This window comes from Marmota flaviventris, chromosome 14 (assembly GCF_047511675.1).
Source record: "Marmota flaviventris isolate mMarFla1 chromosome 14, mMarFla1.hap1, whole genome shotgun sequence".
Taxonomy (NCBI): Eukaryota; Metazoa; Chordata; class Mammalia; order Rodentia; family Sciuridae; genus Marmota; species Marmota flaviventris.
Window position 1 is genome coordinate 84,691,118 of NC_092511.1, and position 16,378 is coordinate 84,707,495.

The 16,378-nt window shown below is 48.7% G+C and overlaps 1 protein-coding gene across 5 annotated transcripts in view; it reads right to left on the bottom strand.

Annotated features, from left to right (window-relative positions):
• Acoxl (acyl-CoA oxidase like) overlaps positions 1–16,378 on the bottom strand; it is a 326,857-nt gene that overhangs the window by 234,899 nt on the left and 75,580 nt on the right. The gene's annotated exons all lie outside the window — the stretch shown is intronic.

Here is a 16,378-nt window from a genome sequence, read left to right on the forward strand (position 1 = left end):
GCTTTTAAGGGATCATTGTGTTTTGAAAAGGTCTTAAAGAAGCCTAAAATATTTCCTTATGGGTTAAACAAAAGGTGTCCTTCATCAGGAAAGACTTCCCGAATGGGGCTCTTTCAGCTCTGCGTCAGCAGTGGAAGGACTGGAGGCAGCCTGTGGCTAACTGCAAGGTTCACATTGGGACAGCAAAGCCACAGGGGACCCCTCACTGCCTCCTAGCCCCAGCAACATCAGTGGGGTCCAGGCCACCAAGGAGATGGGCCCCCTGGGAAAGGTCCAACTCAAGACCCAGCCCTGGGCACAAAAAAAAAATCGAGCCTGAAATGCTAAGGTGACGTCAAGAGCCCATGCAGGCCACTGCAGAACACAGCAGCAACTGCAGGCTGAGGTGAAGCTGTGACTTCCTCTTTTCTCTGTAGGGAGGGTCATGGAAACCTCCTAAGCAAATGTGGGGGGTCAAATGCTAAAGCCTGGGCCACAGCTAGTTCACACAAGGTCGACGATAGATTCTGAGACTTTGAGCCTCAGTTTCCCCATCTGTACAATGATCAAATAATTAACTTCTCACAAGAAATGTAAGCATGAAGCAACTTTTCTGCATTGGTGTGTGTGTGTGTGTGTGTGTGTGTGTGTGTGCGCGCGCACGCGCGCCAATCCCCAACAGATAAGGAAAACTCTACAATATTTATTTAGCTATTGCTATTAGCACAATATATAGGCAAAACTTTAATTATGAAAATGTTTCAAAATTTAATTATTCCACTTGTTTTTAGAACTTTGAAAGTATTTCACCATGGAACAGGCGATCATCACTGCCCAACAAGCTTTATTCACATAGGAGCCTCACAGACCTGTCCAACTGTTGCACTAGGAACTTAAAGCTCACAGCAATTAAGAGCCCAAGGTTGTCTATAATATCATTTCTTTGCAAAAGGTCTAAGTTGCACCTTGAAATCCCCAAACATCATTTGTGGTGTTTTTGATATCCCCCATTGGGGGGGGGGCATGTTTATGGCACTGGATGATGCAAGATGTCAGGCGGGACCCCAGGCAGGGGGCGGCTGGGACAGGCAGCGCAGAGAGAGGAGGAGGGAGAACAAAGTAAAGGTTGAGGTAAGAAAGTCCAACGCCATGGTCCAGTGGGACAAACGGCAGAGTCCCCGGATGTTGTTGGGCTGGCTCAGCTCCATAAAGACTCCCCGAGTGTGATCACTGCAGGCACCCAAAACGCAAGCACCAACCAAGGTGAGCCACCGAGAACCAAGGAAATCGCGCTTAAGTTTACAAAAATGATGTGCAAAAGTGAAAGCCTGGAAGAACACATCTAGTTGATTTCATAGCACACTCGCCTGAATGTATTCCATTATCTATCTCAATTATGCAAGGAATCGGTTTTCTTTGAGATTTCAGCAAATAGAAGAGAAAGACGCCTCAGGGACTGAAGAAGAGGAGGAAATTACTTTGGGAAAGAAAGAAAAGCTGAAACTGAAGCCAGAGAGGTCAGGATGAGCAATTTGCAGATTTTACATGCTGCGTCACTTTACATTTCCTGGGGTTAGAAAGTTCTGGCTTACAGTTGGGCTAATTATAAGATAATTTTACTGACTGAATATTTTGATAAGCTTTGGAGTACAGTTTAATGGGTGGCTTTTCCACAGTTGAAAGATAAGCCAATGCTGGAGCAGGGAGAGGAAATGAGGGTGGGAGGGGAAGAATTAGAAAAGCAGAGAAAGTGATCCTGGGGCAGCTGAGCTGCGGAAAGGGGCTGGGAGGTAAGCCTTTGGCAAAGGTGAATTTCAATGAAGCGTTTTTATTCATCTTTTCCTGGCTTCTGAATCAAACGTATCTGATTTTATTGTTGCTTTTAAAAGAACGCCTTTATATGGACAGCACTGTGAATCATGGAAACTCCAGTGGACAGGGTCAGTTCACACCCAAGGCCAGACCAATCAAAGCCCCCTGAAGCCCTCGGTGTATGCAGGCCATGCTAGGGACCAGGACCGTGGGGCACAGGCAAAAGGCCCTGGGGCTACACTGGAAACAACTGGACGTGGACCGGAACAGGAGATTTCAATGGTCATTCTGGAAACGTGGCTGAAACCACACATAGAAAGCACTGATCCAACCAGGCAGCCCTGAAAAGGGTTGGAACAGTACAGGAAAGTTCTTGTGGGTCTCACTTTGAAATCACAGACCCAACAGGCTGATGAGGCAGTGCTGTCCTCTGAATGGTGAGAGGAGGAGCCTGAGCCTGCTGTCTCATTCCCACAGAGGAAGAGGGGAGGGGAGGTCTCTGAGCTCTGGACCTTGGCAAACCCAGGGGAAGGCAACTGCATGACCTGCTGAGAGAGGATCAGAGACGATGTTCCCGTAGCATTCAGAACAGCATCCGCCTCTCTGAGGCCCCTCACCCTGCTAAGATGCACCAGCAGCTCAGATATACCCTTAAGTCTCACGCACGGGCACACAGGCACATTCACACACATGTGCAACATCTGCTTGTGCACACTCATGTGCAGGTGCACACTTACACATACACATCTTCCATACTTGAACATGTGCACACTGCTGTAGTTCATATGCACACACGTGCATGCATGTGCTTGCTCACATGGGCAGGTACCATCACACGGGCACACAGGTTCACACATACACACTCACAGGATGTGTATTTACTTGCTTATGCACGTGCCTCAATACTGTGGCATTCAGAGCCGCCCTTGCAGCCCCTCAGACAAAGGGAGGCCTCAGACAATTGACCCCTTTGTTGCTGGTCTCAGCAGGGACCCCGGAGAGGGGAGAGAGGCTGAGGTTGACCCCTGACCCCAACCCAGCCAGGCTGAGGCCCAGGGACAGGAGGTCAGTGGAGTTGCTGCCCTCCCTGGGGAAGCCCCCTCAGGACCTATACAAGTGTTGCCAGAACACACGTAACCAACAGCAACGCTGAGTTCTTCTTTTTTAGATTTACACAATTTGTTAGTCACAAAATTAAATCACAGTTTAATGGCAAAGAAAGAGTAATTTAGCATTTCTCAAAATCTCCACCAGCTACAAAACCCCTTTTCCTGCTGCTTCAGGCTGAAAATGCTCCTTTTCTGGAACAGCTGGCCGAGGCAGCTGTTTTGTATCAAGTCGGAGGGTTTTCGTAAGGCCCAGGGAGCTCAGACAACAGGCAACCCTTCCTGCATTAAAGGGTAATCTGAGAATAATTTGCCATAAAACACCCAGAAGTGCTCCAGCTGGGGCCAGATACTGAGAAAGCACCACGCAGACGATGCAGATCTTGTAAAATAATAATAATAATTTTTAGAAACACATTTTTGAAACATTATAAATTTTTCTTAAAGAAAGGAATGATTTAAAGGATCACAGAAAGCGGCCAGGAAATTCCCTTTCATGTCCATGGATGGCCACTGAGCACCTCTTCCACAACAACCGCTGGTCCCTGTGCAGCTGGGCACTGGCTGCATGCTCGAGATTCTCTCTCTCTCTCTCTCTTTCTCTCTCTGTTTACACACACACACACACACACACACACACTCACACAGGCTGACCAGCCACCAGGTGAGAGGAGAGACTCCAGGAAGTGCAGGCCCCACAGTCACCCAGCTGCTAAGTGCAGCTCTGAGTCTAGAACTCCCCAGACCAGGGTGGCACACCAGGGCCCCAGGATCCATGCTGCAAGGGCTTCAGGACTGTGACCAGAGCCAGGTCCTTCCTCAGCCACCAACCAGCCACTCTCCTCTGGCACTCCCGGTTCTTCAAGAAATGCTAGCAACCAGGGGGATTATTACAAAAACTCCCACATTTTAAACTATTTTGAATGTTTTTCAAATACCATTTGAGCCAAACAAAACATGTCCGTGGGATTCAGCCAAGGGGGCCACCCGTCTGCAACCTTGCCGGGCGTCTCTGTGCAGCCATGCACCCCCCCTCACCCCCAGGGTGTTCAGAGCCTCGAACCTGAACTCACTCGCTGGTGACAAATCTGGAAAGAGCCATCCTGTTCCTTGTAGGGCTTTCCCCTTTCCTCCTTATGGGAGCTTTTTATACTTTTCTTGTCAAGGGTCTAAATATCACAATATCACAAAATAAACACAAGAAGGAATTTTGTTATTTATTTTTTTCTGCACTTCTCAAACTGCTTCTTCCCTGCCTTTTACAGAAAAGAAACATGAAGGGGAGGAGATGCAGAGCACACCCCAAACAGAGCCACCGAGTGGAAAGACACACAGACAGAGCGTGGCACGAAGAGAAGACGGCACTCACTGTGGCCATAGCAAGGACAGAGCCTCATGGGAGCAGAGCCACAGCGGGGACAGTCTCCCACGCAGATCCACAGATGAGCGGAGTCCCCCACTCAGAGCCACATGGCAGACAGAATCTGATACGGATAGAGACACTGTGCAGGGAGATTCCACACAGCCAGCACCCGGACATGTCAGCCTCCAGGTCAGGTGGGCAGGGAGAAAGAGCTCCACAGAGCAGAGGTCTTGAGCCCCTTCCTGCTGTCCTTGCTTCTCCCTCCTACTGAGCCAGGACACTCCATGCCACCAGCACAGCACCCTCCAGGGCGTCTTCCCCTCGCACCACCCCTCTGTGCCTGATTCGAAAGCCCCCTTATGCCCTCCAGAGCTCCCTAACCCTCAGCCTGGGGTCTTCCCAGGGCTTCCTTAGACTCTCGTGGCTTCCACTAATAAGCTAACTTGCTGAGCTAAGAGATGCTGGTGGCCAGCGCCCGGGAGCTGTGTGGTCAAGGCCCCTGACCTCCACTGCCTCTGCCTCCTCACTGTGGAATGAGCACGTCTCCCTCTCATGGGCTGATTCAGACAGATTAACTCAGACCTCACATGTGTGGACCAGCAGCCTCGGCCTCTGGGGAAAACGGTGAGAAGTGCAAGTTCCCCAGGCCCCATCCCCCAGACCCACTGAATCAGAAACTCTGGTATCAGGCTTTCCTCCAGGGATCAGGTTTGAGAAGCACCAGTGACATTTGGAAAAAGTTTAGCAGAATGCTGGGTACTGCCCAAGCTGGTGTTAGCTGTCAGAGGTGGTGGTGGGGACGGTGGCACTCTTGCAACAGCTCAGAGAGCAGCACCCTGCATTTTACACCCTCCTAATGGCGTTTCAGCAACCTGCACTCAGCCTGGGGATCTCTCCATGGGCATCGATCCTCGACAGTGAGGGGCCTCCTCACTGTCCCATGGTAGAAGAGGACACCCAGCTTCGCAGAGGCCAAGGGCAGACCTGGCAGCCCCAGTGGACTGCAGCCCCTTCTCTTCTGTCATTCCCACCAAAAGAGGAAAAAGACAGCAGGATGGGTCGAACAAGTGAAGTACCAACACATTCTTCACTTACTGAGTTTATTTCACAACGTTACTCTTCCCTGGAAAAAAGCATATTTAAGTTCTTAAGTTTAGGAAAAGAAAGGGACACATTGTGTGCACGTGTGTGTGTGTGTGGGCGCGCGTGTGTATGTGGAATAAATAGGCTCTTCCCAGACTCTTCAGAAACCTAGTACTCCAGATCTGAAAGTTTTGAAGGCTAATGTGAAAGACAAGCTGCTGGACTAGTGGAAACAAATGTGGAGCCAACAATGAAACCAACATGGTGCTTGTCCAACCAGCCTAGGGAAGCAGGCCTCAGGTCCTCAGGCCCAGGTGACTGGAGACACCAGTGGTGCTCGGCCTCACGGCTGTCTCCTAGGAACCTGAATCAGGCACCACTTTCTCCTCCAAAGCTCCTACAGAGCTTGGAGGCAGGAGGCCAGGGCACCTTGACTCAGCCAAGACCAGGACAGGACCCGCCCCAGAAGCAGATGTCATCAACACTGGGATGCACTGGTGCCAAACCAGGGAGCGGTGGGGTGTGAAGAGTTTAGCAAATGAAAGACATAAGAGGAAAAGTCACTAAAAAAAGAATTCCAAGTACCAAACACGTGGGCACACACTCAACCTCACCAAAATAAACAAACAAAATGGACATGTAAACAGCAAGAGCACCGAGCTGGGGACAGCCTCGGGCAGCAAGGGCTCCCCAGGAGCCTACCTAATCCCAGCCCAGCCCACCATTTCTTAGCCTCGTGACCTGGGCCATGACACACTCTGTGCTTCGGTTCCCCTTCCCTCCCCGGGGACCGCAGTGTTCCTCACTCGCAAACTTGATGGAAAGGCTGAGCGACCTGCGTGCAAAGCCCTCCGCACAAAGTGAACGCTTGGTTGCTCTTAGCCACTGACATCTGCAGGGACCGGATGTAGGAAGAACAGCCCAGGGACAGTAGCAGGAGCAAGCAAGCTACTCACACACCACAGGCAGCTCCATGAGTCAGCCAGCTCTTCTGGAAAGCAATTTGACAAAATGTCTTGAGGAGTCATGAAGGCCTTGATACCTTAGATTGTCCCTACGGAAACATTCTAAAAGAAGGGGAATCTAAAGACACACACACTACAGCTCCTGAGGAGAGGCAGACTGCTAATTAATGGGAGAAGAATTCCATCAGTTACACATCACTCAATAGTTTGTTGCCAATATAAAATACAGTGAAGAAGATGGTACAGCAACACGAGAAGCACGCTAGGAGGTAGTCTGAAGAAGCAAGAACATGAGTGACAGGCATTTCCACACTGAGGGACGACCTCATAAAAAGGAAGACCCATCCCTCCCCCACCCGCCATCCTCGGCTCACGCCCCCAGCCCCTCGCTGGGGTCAGTGCATCCCTCTAGCTGAGCAGCTCTGGATCTTGTGCCTCCCTGTTGCCACCTTCTTGAGTGTTACCTTCCCTCACAGGAAGGACAGCAGGAACTTCTAAAGGGACTGCCTTCCTCTAGCAGAAAGCCAGAGCTGAAAAGGCTTCTGGTTCTCTCTGTGGACATGAGATGAAGGCAGGCTCTAGAGCCACCTCCCTGACCCCAGCTCTCTCTGACCACCCGAGCCTCTGACTCCATGGGCACACCACGTCATCCTGATCTCAAAGTGCAGAGCACTATTCCACCCTGCACATGCATCTTGGCGGCCTGCAGGGCCCTTCGCCCCCATTCACCTTTCAAAGCTCATTCACATAGAGCCCTAGACGCCACAGCCCCTGGGAGTCTCACGCCCCCCCTGGCTTTCATGCATCCCTCTCTGGCCACTTCTGCAGGGAACATGTTGGGGCTGCTGGCTACACACAGACCTCCTCCCACCACCCTGCATGCTCTTGGAGGATGGGGGTTCACCTCCCGCCCCGCATCTAGTCCAGGGCCAGACCCACAGTGGAGCTCTGTAGTGTGTGCTGAAATCATGGGATTTGTATCACCTCACTTCCATGTGGCACCCTAAGTCCCACAAAGTTTGCATCTGCCTCCTAGATGCTGAGAACTGACAGGACAGCCATCTCGGGGGACTCTGTGTTCTTGTGCTGCCCATACAGCTTCCTCACCATGAACAGGAGCCCCTTCTGCACAGAGTACCCGACGGCGCAGAAAGGTTTTCCAGTAGCTGGAGAAGAGATTACGGGTGCACTGCTCGGTGAAGAGCCTAACCGCTTTTTTAAAAAGTCAAGACAGAAAAGAGCAAAATAAATTCCCCAAATCTCAGGCAAAAGCCTGGTGTCTTCAAACTTGAACCCGACAGGTCTCTAACATGAATGTGGCCATCCCAAGGCTACACTCCAGTGTTACCACCAACAAAGTGGGAAGAGCTGTGTGTCTCTCTGTGTGAAAACACACCTTTCAATGCATCTGAAATATAAGGTTCAGATAAGAATCTGAGCCAGGTGGGAAGCTGGACTGAAATGTGCCCATGGGTGGCATGAAGGAGCATCTTCTGCCTGTCAAATATGATGCCATGCGTTGCAGAAATAGCACTTCATCTAACTCTGTCAATAACTCTGATCAGGAACCATGCTATTCCCATTTTATGGATTGGGAGATAGAAGTTCAGCAAGTGTTCCCTGCCTGAGCTCTCAAGCTAGAAGATGATTGAACATGCGGGGGTGGCTGGGGTCAGAGTATGGGGATTTGAATACAATTCTGAGCACTGGGAGCTTGACCCTGAGACAACAGAGAGGTACTGAAGATGTCTGAACAAGGAAGTGCTTCTGAAAGGTTCACCTTGGCCTTTGCCTAAGATATACAGGAGGGGAGAGAGGCAAAAAGAGAACTTCCTGTCCAAAAATGTCTGTCATCCCTTGCTGATAAATAACCAATTTAGAAACAGACAATTAAATAAAGTCACCCCGCTTTGTGGGAATTGCTAGGGCTATCACCGTCCGTTGGCATCAGCCTGGCCTAAGCCCTCTAAACCTAAGCTGAGTGTTCTGGAGAGATGCTAAGTCTGCTGGGCGCTCGGCACTCCTCGTTGTCCAGTGTCGCTCCGTGCCTTCCTGCTGCTGGGCACACCCAGGACCAGGGCCCCGGGAAGAGTGGAGCAAGTGGACGGTCAGCACTGGAAGAACCACCTGGGGCTGGGAATGCTCCTGAGTTGTACTGTTCTTGCTGTCTTATGGTTTTCCCAGTTTTTCTCTTGAAAGCAGGCCATGGTTAAGGACTAGCACAGCATGGGTGGGTAAAACTCTGAGATTAAAACTGGTTGTCTTTCTTGGAGGAACCCAGGGAGTCAGCCAAGGCAACCACAGTCCCTGGAGCAAAAAGAGGAATCTCAAGAGAAGAAAGAGCAAGAGAGGGATAGCCCAAGTCTGTGCCTGAACCCTGCCTGGGTCTCTGGCTGACCCCCAGACCACGTGCAAATTCAAAGCCATGCAGAAAAGCTCAAGGACTTGGACTGAGACTTGAACACAGAGAAGAAGGGATGAGGTTCAAGGTCAGGCCTTGAGTCTGGGTTAACTGCCTGCTGAAACAAACATCGACTTTCTTCAGAAGAATACAACATCACTCAAGGGTCCTCAAAACAAAATAATCACGATGTCCAGAACACAATCCAAAGTTACTCATTTACAAAGCACTGGGAAAATGTGACCCATTCCCAAGAGAAAAGACAGCTAGTAAATGCCTATTCTAAGACGATCCAGATGTTGGAATTACCAGATAAGAGCTTTAAAGTACATATTGTTGCCATACTCCATGAACCCAAAGAATGTTTGATCTATTTAATAAAAAAAAAAACAGGGATGCTCCACAGAGAAATGGAAGACAAAAACAAGAAACAAGCAAGAAAAATAGGATGGGGAAAAACAGTATCTCTGAAAATAAAAGTTCCCTGGACAGGTTGGACAGCAGAACGGAGAAAACAAAGGAAAAAGTCAGTGAGCTTGAAGACAGATGAGTATGAATCATCTAAACAGGGGAGACAAATTTTTCAAAATGGAACAGAAGGTGTTCACAAATAAAAGAAGAGGAAGCCTATTTATCAATCAGAAGATGCAGTACTACTAAGGTTATCAATTCTTGTGATCACAATATAATCAAGCTATTTTATAGGTATAGATAAGCTGATTCTAAAATTTATCAGAAAAAGCAAAAGATCTAGAATAACCAAAACAATATTGAAGAACAATGAAGCTTTAAAAAAAAAAACTCACACTATTTTATTCCAAGATTATAGCATAAAGGCAACTTAGTCTTAGAGACAGTGTGGATACCCAGGTCAAGGCACACAACACAGGACCCAGGAATAGCCCCACACAGACAGAATCCACTGAGTTCTGACAGGGCAGAAAAGCAATTCAATCAGATGGGACAGTCTCCCTGGTAAAGGATGCCCCAGCACCTGGACATTCATATGCCAAAAAAAAAAAAGGAGGAGGAGGAGGAGATGGAGGTCGAGGTCGTGGACTGTGGCTCAGTGGCAGAGCACTTCCCTTGCACGTGTGAGGCACTGGGTTTGATCCTCAGCACCACATAAAAATAAGTAAATAAAATAAAGGCACTGTGTCCAAATATACCTAAAAATAATACATATTTTTTAAAATAGATTAAAAGAGCTGGGCATGGTGGCACATACCTGTAATCCCAGTGGCTTGGGAGGCTGAAGCAGGAGGATATCAAGTTCAAAGCCAGCCTCAGCAACAGTGAGGCACTAAGCAACCCAGTGAGACCCTGACTCTAAATAAAATACCAAAAAAGGGGGCTGGGGTTATGGCTCAGTAGTCAAGTGCAATTCCCAGTACCAAAAAAAGAAAGAAAGAAAGAAAGAAATAGGTTAAAAGATCTAAATAGTCACCAAAGAAAATATAAAGGGCAAAGGACCCTATGAAAAGATGCTGAGCATCATTTGCCATCAGAGAAATGCAAATTAAAATAACAATAAGATACTGCTACACACCTATCAGAAGGGGTACACCTATCTGACACTCAGAACAAAATCTTGCTCATTAATCATTGGTGAAAATACAAAAATGATAGAGTTGCTTTGAAAGACAGTTTTTTTTCTTAGAAAACCACTCGAAGTTTACAGTATCACCCAACAATGGTGTTCTCACATCATGAAGAACCATGTCCACACAAAAACCTGCACAGAAATGCTTATAGCAGCTCTATTTATAATCACCCCAAACTGGAAACAACCAAGATATTCCTCATGGGGTACCTGGTAAACAGCCTGGAGTACATCCACACCAAGAAAACCATTCAGCAACAGTAGAGAACCAGGAGGGACCGCGAACACAGAGTGCTAGGTACAGGAAGATGCTCGGAGAGGCCACTCGCTATATGATTCTACTTATGGGACATTCTGGAAGAGACGAAACCAGACAGATGGTAAACAGGTCAGGGGCTGGCAAGGTTTAGGGAAGCAGGAGGGCCCAACAGGTGAAGCACAGGCGATTGCTGGGGATGGAAAAAGTGCATGGCACTGAAGTAGCGGATGCATCAAACTCTGCATCTGTCAAAACCCATAGAATTTAAGCATGAAGAGTGGAACTTAATGCAAGCCACTAAAACACACCACACGGCAGAATCCAGACTGAGATAAAAGAACCTGACTGAGGAGCTGGGAGATCAAGGTGCTCAATGAAGTGATCTTGGAGCTGAACGTGGACTGAAGCAAGTGAGCTGCACATGAGCACCGGCCTCCACTTGATCGCGTCACTTCTTGAGGGGTGAGTCCAGAGCCCTGGGGCCAGCACACGCGTGTACTGCAGCTGACCAGCCAAGCACATAGACGGCAGGTGCCTGAGCCAGGCTTCTCACTGTAGGAGCAGCTATGATGACAGAAGGCTAGAGTGACCCATGTGGTGATGGATCAGAGTCGAGACCACACGAGGATTCGTGTTTCACTGAACATAGATGCACACTAGTGCAAACGTACAGATACGGGTACCTTCCCTGCTCTGTGAACTGGGAAGGCCCAGAGGTAACAACGTTCTAGTGGCCAAGAAAACTCACAACACCCAAATCTTGCCTTCCCAAAGCTTTCTTCAATAGAAGATACCAGGGCTCCTAGGACCGGGGCAGGAAAAGCACAAGATGAGCTGGAGCACATTGGGAAGCCAAAAAGAAAGAAAGGGCTTCCTGCAAATTAGCTTTCTGCAAATTAGCAGTTAGGGAAATGCAAACTATTTAAACCACAAAATAAGTGAAGTAATATTCGATTATAACCCAAAGTACAAATTACAAGCCCCAAAGTACATTTATTCAACATATAAAGAAGTAATTGAATAAATGAATAAATGGGGGGAAGAATTCCAAATAGATAAAACGTCGGTTCTTTACCCCTAAGGAGGGGCAGGGTAAGTGCCCACATTCAAAGCCGGGGTGCTCATATGAAGGTGGGGGAGTAACTTGAGAAAGTTGGTAACAGTGAGGTTCCATCTCACTCCAGTCTGATGGCAGGCATCAAGAATACTCATAATAAATGCTAGAGAAAACGGGGAGAAACAGGAACACTTTTATACTGTTGGTGGGACTGTAAATAAGCACAACACTATGGAAGTCAGTATGGAGGCTCCTCAAAAGACTAGGTATGGAACCATCATCTGACCCAGCTACACCACTCATTGGTATTTATCCTGAAGAATTAAAGTCACCTTACTACAGTGACATGCACATACCATGTTGATAGCAGCACGGTTCACAATAGCCAAACTATGGAGCCAGCCTAGGTGAACATCAATGGATGAATGGATAAAGAAAATGTGGTATACATCCACAATGGAGTTTTATTCAGCCATAAGGAAAAATGAAATTATGTCATTTGTTGGAAAATGGATGGAACTAGAGGCCATTGTGTTAAGTGAAATAAGGTCAAACCCAGAAGGACAAGGGATGTATGTTTTCTCTCATGTGGAAGCTAGAGAGGAAAAAGGGAGAGAAAGGAGAGGGACAGTGATCTCATTAGAATCAAAGGGAGATCAGTAGAGGAACAGGACCAGGGGATGGGAGGTTGGGAGGGAGGGGAGAAGTGCTGGGAGCCAATGATATTGTTCTATTTTGTGCATGTATGCATATGTCACAACAAATCCCACCATCATGTACAACTGTAGTGCACAATAAAAATGTGGGGAAGATAATAAAAATAGATAACTAAATAAAAGAAAAAGAAAGTCTACAGACAGACACACACACACACACACATACACACACTAGCATGTCACAGGAAAATAAGAGCCAAATAAAAGAGCTCTCAATAGCTGAAGCTGAAACTATTTAAACAAAAAATTAATGAAGTAGTATCCGATTATAACCCAAAGTGCAAATTAAAAGTCCAAAAGTACATTTATACTACATATAAAGAAGTAATTGAATAAATGAATAAATGGGAGAAAGAATTCCAAATAGATAACGTAGGTTCTTCACCCTTAAGGAGGGGCAGGGTAATTGCTCACATTCAAAGCCGGGGTGCTCATACGAAGGTGGGGGAGTAACTTGAGAAAGTTGGTAACACTACCTTGGCCGTGTTAAGTTGGCAGCCACCTGACCTGGGGCAGTAAAGAGATGGACAGCATCTGCTTGGCCCCAGAGGTCTTGGCAAAGGTCCCACTTAGCTCCAAGGGCATCAGAGTCTGAGCCACATCCAGGGGAGAGGTTTCTCTCCACCCAGATGGGAGGTGGCATCTCTGGACCTGCAGCGTTGGGAACCCGATCTCTGGTCAGAGCCCAGCCAACCTGTGTGAAGGCTCCACGCTCAAAACTTTGAGATCCTCTGATCGCTGGCAACTTCATGATGAATAGAAACTCACACAAACAGGCAAGAAAGAAAAGGGGCAAAGATCTTAAATGTCCCTCGAGAGGGATTTCACCCCCTGGGAATCCCCCACTTACACCCCCTCCACACTCAGGACAGAATGAAGAACTGAAGAAAGACAGGACTGTCCCTGCACCTGACAAGGAGGCCAGATGAAAGTCCACCTTTAATGGATTGCACTTCAAGTCACAGTTTGGGTAAAATCCAGGTACAGCAGCCAGTCTTGCCATACAGTTTTCCATACAGATGCCTCATATTTGCTGGGCACTGAGACACAGAGATGGACTGCCAATGTCACCCACTGGCAGTTGGTGTCCAATAGTGATGGAAGGGGGAAAGTTTCCCTTGACCACAGTCTCCCTTCCTTCCACCCCCTCCCACCCTCATCTCCTGGGCTTACTCGAGTCATACCTTCCCCAGGAGATGTCACCTCACAGTGACACCCTGTCATTCTCTAACCTAATTGGTGAATTTCCTAACCGGGGCTAACCCAACCATTCTATTTCCCTACCTCTGTGTTCAAACTACACCTCCACATTGCAGGACCAAGCACCCCAGCTCCACAGGTGCCCACAGCCCTCTTCCTGCCCACCGTCTCCCCTCCCCGAAGCCCTCTGTTGCACTGAATGACTATGGAGACTGGGCCCTGCTAATCCAAATGTCCCTCAAAGGCCATGTGTTGAGGCTTGGTTGCCAGCCTGTGATGCCACGGAGGTGGGGGGGCGGTGTGGAACCTTCAGGAGGTAGAGTTAATGGAAAGAAGTTAGGTCATTGGGGTGTGCCCTCAAGGGGGACATGGGGACACTGGCCCCTTCTCCCTCTCTTTGCTTTCCTGCCACTATGAGGTGAGCAGTATACTTCCTCCATGATGTTCTGCCTTTCCACAGGCCCAGGCAAGCCTGAAACCATGAGCCAAAATAAACCTTTCCTCCTTTGATTTGACCTTTGCAGGAAGCTTGTCACAGTGTGGTGATCCGGCTAACACGAGCCTCTTCTTCCTAAGCTTCCACACACACCCGGCTCCTGCTCCTCGGGCCTTGACCTGTCCCTCACTCCTGAGAGGACAGAACTCATCTCCTGGCCTGTCCTCACTTCTGTGAAGCTTTTTCTGTCTTCAGACTCTGCCTCTCATGTCTCTGGTTCCAAGGCCAACCTTCCACCTGTGTTTAATGTCATGTCCTGCGTCTCCCTGTGACACTCCCTTCTGGCAATCTCCCTCTCTCTGGCAGCACTGACCTCTCCCTGTTTCCTCGTTTCCCTCTGGAATAAAACTTGTCAGAGCCTCCTCCTTCTAAAACACCCTGCCTCAACCCCACAAGCATTCACACCCCAATCCCAGCGGCCTCCTTGGCTTGAAGACATGGACACAGGTAACGGGTTCAAATCTCAGGTCCACCTCTTACCAACTAGGTGACATCTGGAAATAACCAAGACCACACTAAAGTCTATGAGGGGGCTCTGTGGTAGGAACAAAGGACCCTACGACCATAATACAGAGGTTCAGAAAATCCCATCAACAGCCTCAGGAGATGGGGACCCCACTTTTAGGTTTGAAGAAGAGGTACCTGGCACTTACAGTGCCGTTTCACCTTTGGCCAGGCTGCAAAGAATCAACTTCAGAATTCGCAAGGTCATGAAGGTGGGTCATGCAGAGGAAGGCTATACTTGAATTAAATCCTTCCCCCTGTTCTATTCTGCCTACTTTGGAAATGGAACATAGGCACAGAGTTGGCTTTGTGTACTAAGCAGCCCTAGTGACGGGATGCCCAGATTCATGCCACGGCTCTGACAAAGGTGTCCTCTGAGTTGAGGAGGTATGTCATACATTTGGCTGACAAGATCAGTTCTTTTTAAAGACAAGTTGGGAGCGTGGACTGCAGCAGAGCTTAGCTGAGATGGAAAACATAAGGAAGAGAGCACTGCGGTGAGCCAGCCCCTGAGCGCCTTCCACCATGACAGCTATTTATTCAAGCATGAAAACTGGGACACTGTTCTCACCACACTAATTAGACAAAGAAATGAGATATGCAAATATTTTTTAAAAAGTCGACTAGCTCCAATATTATCACCAGATGAATGTTAATAAAGAAAACATGACCCAGCAGGGTCACCCCAGAGCTCACATCCATCACCCTGACCACCCGACCTAGAAGATCCCTGGAAACAAGAACCACATTCAAGTCCTGACCATTCTTACAACCTTGGAGGTATGCAGGATGAAATCCTTGGAATGTCACATCGGGTGGGTCAACCTCAAGGTCAAAGGAAGCACAACTACCTAAGCAAAGAGCATGGAAGTTTCCAGAAACAAACCCAAGGCACTCTACTTGAGCCCCAGTATATCCTTTCTTCCTTTTCTAATGTAGCCTCAAAACAAAGGGTCATTGACAAGAGGAATTTTGTGGTGACCTGCCAGTCATTCAGGATAGGGATGGGCACAACTGCCCTACGTGAGGGGGTTGCCCCTGTCAAGCTGCCTCACCTCAAGGAGCCTCTGTCTTCCCTCTGTGCAACAGGAAGCATGGTGGGGCTGCAGTGGACACTGAGTGAGAGCCCAGAGCCTGGCCCATTGCAGACGGGATCAGCACAGGGCAGCTCCTGTGCTTCTTGTGGACCTTTGCTCTCATTACAACAAAGATGCTTGGGATGGGCTGGGCACATGTTGACTTCAGTTCACAGATACCACTGAGGGCCTCCTAGGTACCCGGTGCCAAGTGAGGTCCCTACGCAATGGAGCTGGTGGAGAAGAAGGCGGTTAACAGTTGGGAGGAGCCGGGAGCCACGAGAGCTCTTGCAGACAGGTAGAGCCGCGTGGGAGACTCTTGGGGATCAGTGTGCACATTTAGGACTGGGGGGGACGACAGCAAGAGGCAGGCAGAGTCGCCGGCCAAAGGGCCAAGCTGTGCAGAGCCCAGAGGTGAGGACACGTGGCCCTGAGGAACTGCAACAGGGTCTGTGTTGCTGGAGTTTGAGATCAGTTTCCCTCGCCAGGAAGAATCCCCCTAGCCCAGCTCCTCCAAAGTTTGGGGCCAGGGCTGCTCTCTGAAGCTTTAAACCTATTACACGGCTGTCATTAGAGAACAGAGACCATTCCGGGACCTGTGCATCATTCGCCCAGAATAGCACTCCAGTCACACTGACAATGTCGTCAGACCCAGGAGGCTCAGCCGTGAGCAATCTGCAAGGGCGGCCAAGGAGAAAGCAAGCACTGAGGAAATAAAAACAAAGTAGTTCCTGCCCATGCGCACGCCTGCCCAGACC